We start from the raw sequence: 9590 nt of genomic DNA, 5'->3' as shown, positions 1-9590 counted from the left end.
ACTTGAAAATAAAACAAAGATCCTCAAGTGCTCACACTCTGGGGAGTTTTTGACAAGCAGTACTCTTCCTCTGTACCAGAAAAGCTTTTCATAGTGCATTTTTAAATTCTAATTCTTTGTCTCATAGACACCGGTTTAGAAGTCAGTTTAACATGTATCACTACAAGTAAGCTCCAGTTCAGTAACAGACTGTGGAAAGCACATGTTTTTCTGCCACAGTCCTTCAGGCACATGGCAGACAAAAACTTTTCCAGTGAGTCACATTTTCACAAACATCAAATTCTTCTGTTGTGCTTGGAAATGAGGCAAAACAGTGGTGACCCCTGGCAGACTTCTCTCTCCCACCCACACCCCGTGAGCAATCCAGGGAGATGCAGCCAACCCAGGAGACAAGCTGTTTATTTACATGGGTCACAGCTGTATTTCAGGCCCTGCCTTCTGCTTACAACAAGCCTTCATTCAATCCAGAGATGAAGATTCTCTCTTCCATCTCAATTTCTCACCTGTCAAGTGACAAAAGTAATTCAAATTCTCAGGTCTAAGGTCAGAGGAATCCCAAGGGATACAGAAGATTATTTTTATAGACTGCTACTTTGAACTGTGACAATTAACTTCACTGTTAATGGAAGAGGTTTGACTTACTCTGAGCCACAAGCCTCAGAACCTTTGGAAAGGTCCCTTGTATTGGGTCAAGCCATGTTTTCATTTTAATACATTGCTTCCAGTGGCATTCAGTAGGTCTATTGGAAATGAAGGGCAGAGTGTTAAAATACCAAGTGCTTAGAGAGTAGTTTATTCCCAGGGAAGCCATGAAACTTGCAAGAATCTCATCCAGTCTCAAATTGACTACTTATGCTTTTTAACACTCATTGCACTAGTAACACAAATCCCCCTCACACATTAGCATCATAGAATGCTTGGGTTAGAAGGAATCTTAAAGGTCAAGCTCACACACGTTAGTTTAGAAATTCTAACAGTAACAAAGAAGTTGGATACAACAGCATCTTGAGAAGACCTGTCCTTGCCTGGACACTTCAAAATGAGGACCTTAGGAGGTTTAATTGAATACTTTCATTAACGCTGTACTATACTACATCTTGAAACTATGAACAAACCATTATTTTACTGGATTTCTTATCATTTGTAACATTTTTATTAAACACTACCTCCAGCTTGGAGGTTCACTGTTATTTCCCTTGTTCATGTACAGTTGGTACTGTAGATTCCAGAACGTAAAGAACTCTGTTCACAGAGCTAATGCCAAGAAGTAACTATGCTTTTAGAACAGTGGTACACCTTTGCTTGCTTTGTAACTATTTGAATAAGCCTGAATTTCCAAGAATCTAGGAGGAAAATTAGTTTGCTTCAAGGAAGTATGGAAAATAAGCTCTGGAAGTACCTCAGGATTTCATAGACTATTTCCTCTGTAAGTAAGGGGGGGGGGGCACAAATTTCATATACTGCATTAATATATATTCTGATTTCATTATTGGAGGTGAATTTGAAAGAACATTAACAAAACTGACTTTTGGCTGCTATACACATGGGAAAAAAAAAACCACCAAACAAACAACAACAAAAACACCCCACAAGCACCATAGAAACCTCTTCCCAGCTAAGATGCAACTCATCTGTCTTACCATTCCAGAAAATTTAGAGTCGGTGCTTCCTGGAGTGGCACCTGCCAGAAAAGTGAAACAAAACACAGCAATGTCCACTCCTCTGCTCTACAGAACTGACATTTACAGTTTGCTTTAGAGTTTTCTCCAGCCCAGATTTTAATGACTCAAAACACTGAGGCTTCCACTACTGTTGAGAAATTATTCCACACTTTTCTCCATCACGTGAACAAGTTTCTCTTCTTTCTCAGTCACATTCTGCTTCAACTTTTCATATCAACAGCTCAACTCCTTGCTGTTCCTGCTATTTGTGAAGACCACACTACACACTTCCTCATTCAGCTACAATTTTTGTGGGAATCATCATAGTGGCTTGTATTGGAAGGGAACTTAAAGCCCACCTGGCATCAACCCCCTGCGGGTTTGTTGCCCTCACCAGATCAGGATGCCTGGGTATCCAACCTGGCCTCTAGCATCTCCAGGGATGGGGCATACGTAGCTTCTCTGGGCAGCCTCTGCCAGGGCCTCACCACTCTCTAACTAGGCTCAGTGTAAGACAGAATGCTGAAGTCATAATTCCAAACCAAGTCAGCACTCCAAACTGACAGAAAAAGCACTGTGAAACTTCCGTAAATTCCTGAGAGCATCTTTTCTCATTTCAGTATTTACAGTCTTGTTTAAAAATACAACAAGAAAGCCAAAGCCTTAAATAAATCTTGCTTCTCAGTAAGTGATGTTGACTGTCAGCACAATGCAACATTGACAATTGCTCTCATCCCCTGGAACACAGCACTGTTAGAAATGTGATCAGACAATTGACCCGGGAAGGGTACTGACAATCACCACTGTTTAACAGAACCAACCTCTTACACATCCCAGCAGCTGAATTTCACCTTTTATTTCCCACAGAGCAGGGTTTCTTTGTTCTTTTTTTTTGTTTTGTTTTGTTTTTTTGTGGCTTCATTGGCCAAAGAAATGCAAGGGCTTTAGGTTAAAACGTGTCAACTCAAAGAGCTGAATAGGACTCAGACAGTGGTTGTCTGCCCACTTGTGTCCTCCCCTTCAGATCAGGAATATCTTATTTCCTCAGTCACAAAATTACAAGTTAACATACAGAAAGGGTGATATTATGTGACAGGAACAGCTCATAGAAGGTAAGCTGGAAGACAGCAGCAGTCAGAAGTTTCCATTTGCCAGACTGGAAAGCTCAACAAGATACTGTCAAGCTGCAATCCAACAGTTAAATAACAGCTTCAGAAAAATATATTTTTTTCTATAGGTGAAAATAGCAACGTCAGGATCTGGTAAAACATTCACCATTTGTTGCTCTGATATCACCACTATCACACATTAGGAAAAAGATCACTAACTTTGAGCTGGTGGGACTCCTGAGTAACCAATAACTTCAGTGTGAACTGCCCAAGTCAAGTCAAGTGTACTTACTTCCTTTGACTTGCAATTGCAACATCTGCAGACAAAAGCATTGAATGAAACCTCACTTTTCAGTTTGGACCTAAGGGTGCATTCTGTTGCCCAACACATGCTAACTCCTGGTAGCAATGCTGGCAAAATCTCCAGAGATGTAGGAACCCACACCAACTCCAGCTCAGAACTCTACCCGGTGTCATCCAATGTTTCTAAACAGGTTCAGTGCTATAGCACCAGTTTACATTTTATTTTATATTTTTGCCACCTTGGAGAAGTCCACACTACATTTCTTCTAAAGGAGATTAAGGGCTCAAATATAAACTATCTGTTACAAGCTTCTAAAACTAATCTAGGATAACACCTGAAGCCAGTCTAACCATTTTTCCAGGCCTTCCAATTTGCTCCTACTTCAATTTCTGTCCCAACAGTATATCAACAGCATCTTCAAGGTTATAATTTCATGCTTTCTACCTAGTGTAAAGCCTCTGCTCTGGGAAGGCCTGTAAGAACAGGCTTAGTTTAACTCATCTGAATAGTCCCACTGAGATTAATAAGAAAAGGGAGCTCATAGACTTAAGTGCTTTGCTGAATTGAGGCCAAAGCCTCCCAAACCGATTTAACCACAGCAGACAGAAATGGGAGTCTGAAGTTTTTGCTTTTTAGCTTTATATTGTATTACTGAGTTCCTTGTTTTCAGACCCCTTCTTCTGAACTGGAGCCAAAAAGCAGATACAGGCTTGCCCAGAAAACAAAGTTTATGGTCTGTCCAAGGTTTTCCCACGTCTTGTGCCATTTCACATCATCTTTCCTTTTGTTTATCTGATATTCTAACATCTGAAAATCAACACCACTACCTTACTGGGAAAAAAAAAGTAGGAAACTAACACCCTAGCACCAGCATCAGCAACTCCCTCCACAGCCAGACATCTACATCAAGCCAACTGGAAATGCTTTATCATGTTCTTCAGAGGAGCAATAGTCTGTAACATCAGTAACAGATTATCATTACTTGTTGTAAAAACTCTAGATGGCATCCTGTCCCTTGGATGCATTGACTATACCACTCAGCTCGATGTCGTCTGCAGACTTGCTGAAGGCGCACTCAATCCCACTGTCTGAGTCACTGATGAAGGCATCAGAGCACCGGTCCCAGTACTGACCCCTGAAGGACACCATTTGTCACTGATCTCCATCCAGACACTGAGCCATAAGGCAAGGAAAGATTCCCTCCAGTCATCAATTTAGAGGCTGGAATGAGCGAGCTGAAATACTCTCAGCTTGCCTAAATCCATGAGCAGAGTTTGTTGCACAACCTGGATGAGGTATTTAGGCAGGATGAATGCTGCTGATCCCATCACTGACATTTATCTCCCAATCTAGGGAGCTGGGAGGAAATTGCAGGACAAATTACAGCATAGGACAAACAGAGGACAAGACAATACAAGCTGCCTAAAAATGGTAAGTGCACAGCTCCTTTTTTGCTCATCTGTGGTTCAAATGTATTGCTCAAGAGAAAGGAACGATGGCTTAAGGGTTAATCGTTAAGTGAAGCAACACATCCACACATTCGTTCTTGCCTTCAGGATGACAACCCTGAAAATGCAGGCCCTTCTACAGTAATAGAGGAGGTTTAAATAATGAACCTTCTTGCCCAAGAGAGAAAATACCTCTCTGGTATCTTCACTGTGAAATCATGAAGTAGCATACACTTTGTGCAGCTCACATACATAGAAAGGAATAGGACCAATTTCAGCCACTTCAATTAATTAATCTCTGTTCAACCTTCACAAAATGGAAAGCTCTGAGCAGCTACATAGGAAATCCATCACCAGGAATTTAAATTAATCTCTAGGCTATTGAAGTAGTATTATCTGTGTTAATTAATGTATCGATTTTTAAAACTAATGCAAAAGGAGTTTAAGAACTGTGAACTATTAAGCTTATCTAACTTAGTGAACAATTTCATCATGATTTTGCAAGTCATTTTCAATTTTCCCCACAACTTCTTCTAGAAAAGGAGTTCTCACTGCAATTAAATCACAGCAGACGATCACTGAAGTGCATAGAACAACTCCACACCCAATAACAGGCCCCATGATACTATTTAGGTGCTATACAGAAACACTTCCAAATAACATTAAGTTAAAAACAAAACTGCAAAGAGAAAGGTAAGTAAATCTGGGCCCTTTTTGGTAACTTGTGCAACTGACTGATAACAAAATAAACTAATTTCTGAGTCCTACAACCTCATAGTGTCCTTCCTGCAGATCACCATTCCCTATCTCTTTTGTTAGTCAAGAATTATTCACTAAAATAAATGAAAACCCTCCTAGAAAAGCTTTCTGAAATAATACCAGTCTGGTGACTTCACATGCACAAGAAACGTTTGCATTAATTGGCAATTTATTCCCCCTCCAGTAAGAGATTGCTCTACATCCATTATTTCCTTTGTTTTGCCACCTTTGAAATGTTTCCCTAATACACCAGGAGCACACTTTGTTGCCACGATCTTATCTTGCTGCCAGCAGTATGTATACCTGACCATAAAATCATTTTTATGCACCACACTGAGGTAAACACAATATTTTCCACACAAGAAAAAGTGAACACCATGAGGACTTCAGATTTACTTCCTATATTCCTTTTCCCAGTGTAACATGTTTACGGTTCTTGACACAGATTGAGGGAAACACCATTATCTAGAGGTACATTGCATAGACAAATTCCCCTGGGCAACCCTGCAAAACTAATTTCCCATAGCAGAAAAAATGGCTACCACCATCTTTTTGGTCAGCTGAGCAATTGTTTCATTAAAAGATACAGCGGTTGCAACAAAATAGTCATTTAAAACAGAGCCACATTTTTTTTCTCTTTGTAAGTTCAAGAGCCCAAACACTCATACTTGAGCTCTGAGATCAAAGGTGTTCCTCAGTTTACCCAAGCTATCCATGTGTGAGTTTTGTCACCACTAATTTTATTCCTGGACTACAACTTGCAAATTGCTGGGCCTAGACTTCACTAGATGTAAAACAGCACATCTTCAAAGTAAAGAAAAATGGCTTTAACTAATAATTAGCTAGCAGTCTTAGCCCACTACTTTAATGGGTTCAGCCACTGAAGGGCTGAATTTGCCTCTACTTGTTGTGCTATACATGAGCACCAATGACGAGTATAGCACTAACCAGATGCCTTGTAACAGGGTCTCACCACAATTCTCATGTTTCCCACACCTGTGCAGCTCAGCCTCAGCTTTAAGCACAAAACAAATCCCATTATTCCACAAAGATTCTCTCTCAAGCCATAGGAAAGACACCATTCTCAGCACTAGAAACAAATCAAGGTGACACCATGATGGTCAATTTCTAAAAGCCCAGAGAAAATATTTAATATGAATTAGAAAGGAAATAGTCATCTATATCCAACTATCCAGATGAATTTGAGATACAAATTATTGAATTTATTGGTGTAAGCACAGGTGTGTGTTCTATCCTGAACTGACAACCAGCTAAGAAAAAGACATGGTTAAATCTCCCAGCATCTTTAGGCTGGTCCTCTGCAAGGAGTTTGTGTATCATGTTTCAGCCTGTGATTGCAGTTGCCTTTTAACATTGCCATTTCTTGTCTAGAATGACCAGATTAAACCTTGGAGGGGAAGGATTTGCTAAGAGAGGTCTCAAAACCAGGCAAGCTGAGCATTTGCTTTTAATTGTTTCTTCCTCTCCTCCCAGCTTCAGTTTTTCCACTTTGCCTTTTAAGCTCACCACATGTGAGCTTGGGGGAAATCATTGACCAGCTCGAGACTGAACAGGCTCCTTGCTTTGAAACCAGCAAAACTAGTTCAGGAACTGGAACTACATGTAGTCAAGTCTGTCCTGTAATTAGCTTTAAATAAAGGTCCCTTCAACAGGAAATTAAATACCACGAGTCTTCAGTGATAACTAGGCAGCAGACATGGTTTTCACTCTTGCCCCCAAACACAATATTGAAAAGCACAACTCAAGCAGGATATTAAAGGAAAAAAAATTACAAAAGCATTGTCTTTGGTCTCTTAAAGATGCCATTTAACAGTGACACTACACACTTCCTCACAAATCAATTGTTCCCAGGTGGAAAGCTGTGTTAAATCCCTACAGTCACAACCGCAGACCAGAGAAAGCCATTAGCAACCCAACCACATGACAAAGCCTGAGGCACCCCAGCCCCCACATTCAGGCCGCCTTTCAGATGGATCAGAGGGCCAGATGCTGCTGCTGGCTGGGGGCTGCTCAGCTAGGCTCCCAAAGCAACTGGAGAGATGAAAGCAGGCTGAATGGATTGCTCCCTTTGCATCCACAGGACATGAAGCAGCAGGAACACCCACGTCAAGAACCAATCCCACTTCCACCAGCGTTCACAAAAGGAGAACAAAGCCTACTTGAGCTTCTTGACCTTTACAAGAAGCTGAACTGATGAATTTGATGATTTTCCCTGTTTCATCACTACTGGGAATCACTGAAATAGATGGAAAGATTTCACTCACCTAGAACATAGCATTCACTGAATGCAAGGAAAAAAGCTTTTTAAGCTTGTTTTATTCAGAAGTTACCTAGCCCAACAATGCTAAAAGAACCTCCAGAGGCAGGTTGTCATTTCAGTGTATGCAGCTTAATACTTAGTTGAAGGTAATACAGTTTCTCCTTGCATTGATATTTTCCATCCATCAGTTAGGGCTGCAGTCAAGTAGTGCAACCACTGAGTCCCTCACCTCTTCATGTCTGCATACTGAATTTTTCAGAAGCAGAAGTGCCACTCTTTCCTAAAAACAAACAAACAAAAACTGCATTTCTGTGTTTCATTTGCCTCTGCCTTTCAGCCTGAGAAATTTGGAGCCATAGCTGGCTCACTGCCTCCAATAGTCCCTGTTCTGGCACGGAACTGAAAATCAGAATAAAGTCTCTAGTTGCCTATTGGAAAGAATGAGCGCAAGGTCAATCCATCCAATTTTGCTTCACTGTGCATTTGGAAAAAATGTTACCTAAGCACTTCTTAAACCTGATGGCCTCAGCTAAACAAAGCGATGCTTGACAAGAAGCAATATTCAGAACAAACTGGAAGTTATGAGCAAAGTTAAAAGTGCTGCAAACTTGCATCAATTTTGCTGTTGCTGCCTCTAAGTAATCTGACCACTGCTCCTGGCCCCTCGATCTAAGTAGAACAGTACACATTAGGAATTCTGTGCTGTTAAGATTGATGGGGGAGAGGAGAGCACAGCAGATGGAGATGAAGACTTGGTGAGATTTAACTCTCTTATTTGCAAGTGGGATTACAGATTGAAAGAGACCACACTTTTCTCCTTCCCTCCTATAGTTGAGCTTATCAGTGGTATTTCAAAACAGCACTGCAGTTTGTGTCTCAAAGGTATATATACAGTAATTAGTGTAATACTATACAGGTCTTTGATAAATTTGAAATCAAAGGGTAGAATACAGCTATCTGTAAATAAAGAAAGATAAATAAAAGAAAGTACATCTGCAAAGATTCCCCATTAGGAGATTTGTTTGGATTAAACAGTATTAAGACCAGGCTGACTCCCAGAACTGCGGCCAGAGATCTCCAGTCTTGCAATTTACCATTTTGCTTGTTTACTTGAGTGGACTTGCAGGCAGAGCAGCAGGTGTTCACAGGTACAGGATTAAATCTGCTTTACAAGGTCAGTGTCTGGGGTACAGCAGCTGTGCATTCTAACATGCTATTAGCTGAGCTTGCTGCGCAGAACACTGCCCAAACAAGCAGCATAAACACTGCAGCTCATAAAAGCTAAGAAAGGGAATTTTACAGCCAAAAGGGCAAGGAGAAAAAAAAAAGGTCACGTTCATCTTGGCTGACTTAATAGCTCTACGTATCTGGAATCACTGACCTAAGCAGAACATCTATCATGAAACATTGGTGCCCTCTCAGACCATCTCCCTTGAGATGGAGATCTCACATTTTCAACAAGGCTCTCTCAAGTGGCCACAATTGAATTAGCAGTTTCAACGCCAATTTCAGTTCAGTTAGTACCAGAACTCTACATGAACATTTCCAAACTAATTTAAAACAGCCATCTAACTTTGTCAGTCAGGAAATCAGTGACACCAGTAAGGCTGTGAGGGTCACTCAACCCCTGACCTTGCAAGTGAAAAGTAAATTGGGAGTTTTGAGCAAATCAGCATTTCCCCATCACTGCTGTGAAATGACAGGCAATGACTAGAACCAGGAGAGAAGTTTGGCCTACAGCATTGTTGCACCCTTGCAAAGAGAGGGAATGATATCCTGTCAGATTCTTTTATCTGCAGGAGACAGCAGCAGCATAGTAACTGTGAGCTGAGTCAGTCCATAAATGTAGAGCAGCGACGGAAATAGAACCCAGATATCTCCTGACTCTCTCTACCATGCTCTCACCACAAAAACCACCCTAATGACAGCCACACTATGATGACAGATGATCTACAGCTCATTCTTCCTCTTTAAGATCCCCCTCATTATCATTCTGAAAACCTGAAATAGCTCTAAGACCCATCATTC

Source organism: Cyrtonyx montezumae, unplaced genomic scaffold (genome assembly GCF_038088225.1).
Source record: "Cyrtonyx montezumae isolate F1298 unplaced genomic scaffold, pur_monq_1.0 scaffold_2, whole genome shotgun sequence".
NCBI classification, from domain to species: domain Eukaryota; kingdom Metazoa; phylum Chordata; class Aves; order Galliformes; family Odontophoridae; genus Cyrtonyx; species Cyrtonyx montezumae.
The sequence above is the reverse complement of the archived record's forward strand: the minus strand, read 5'-3'. Positions refer to the sequence as shown.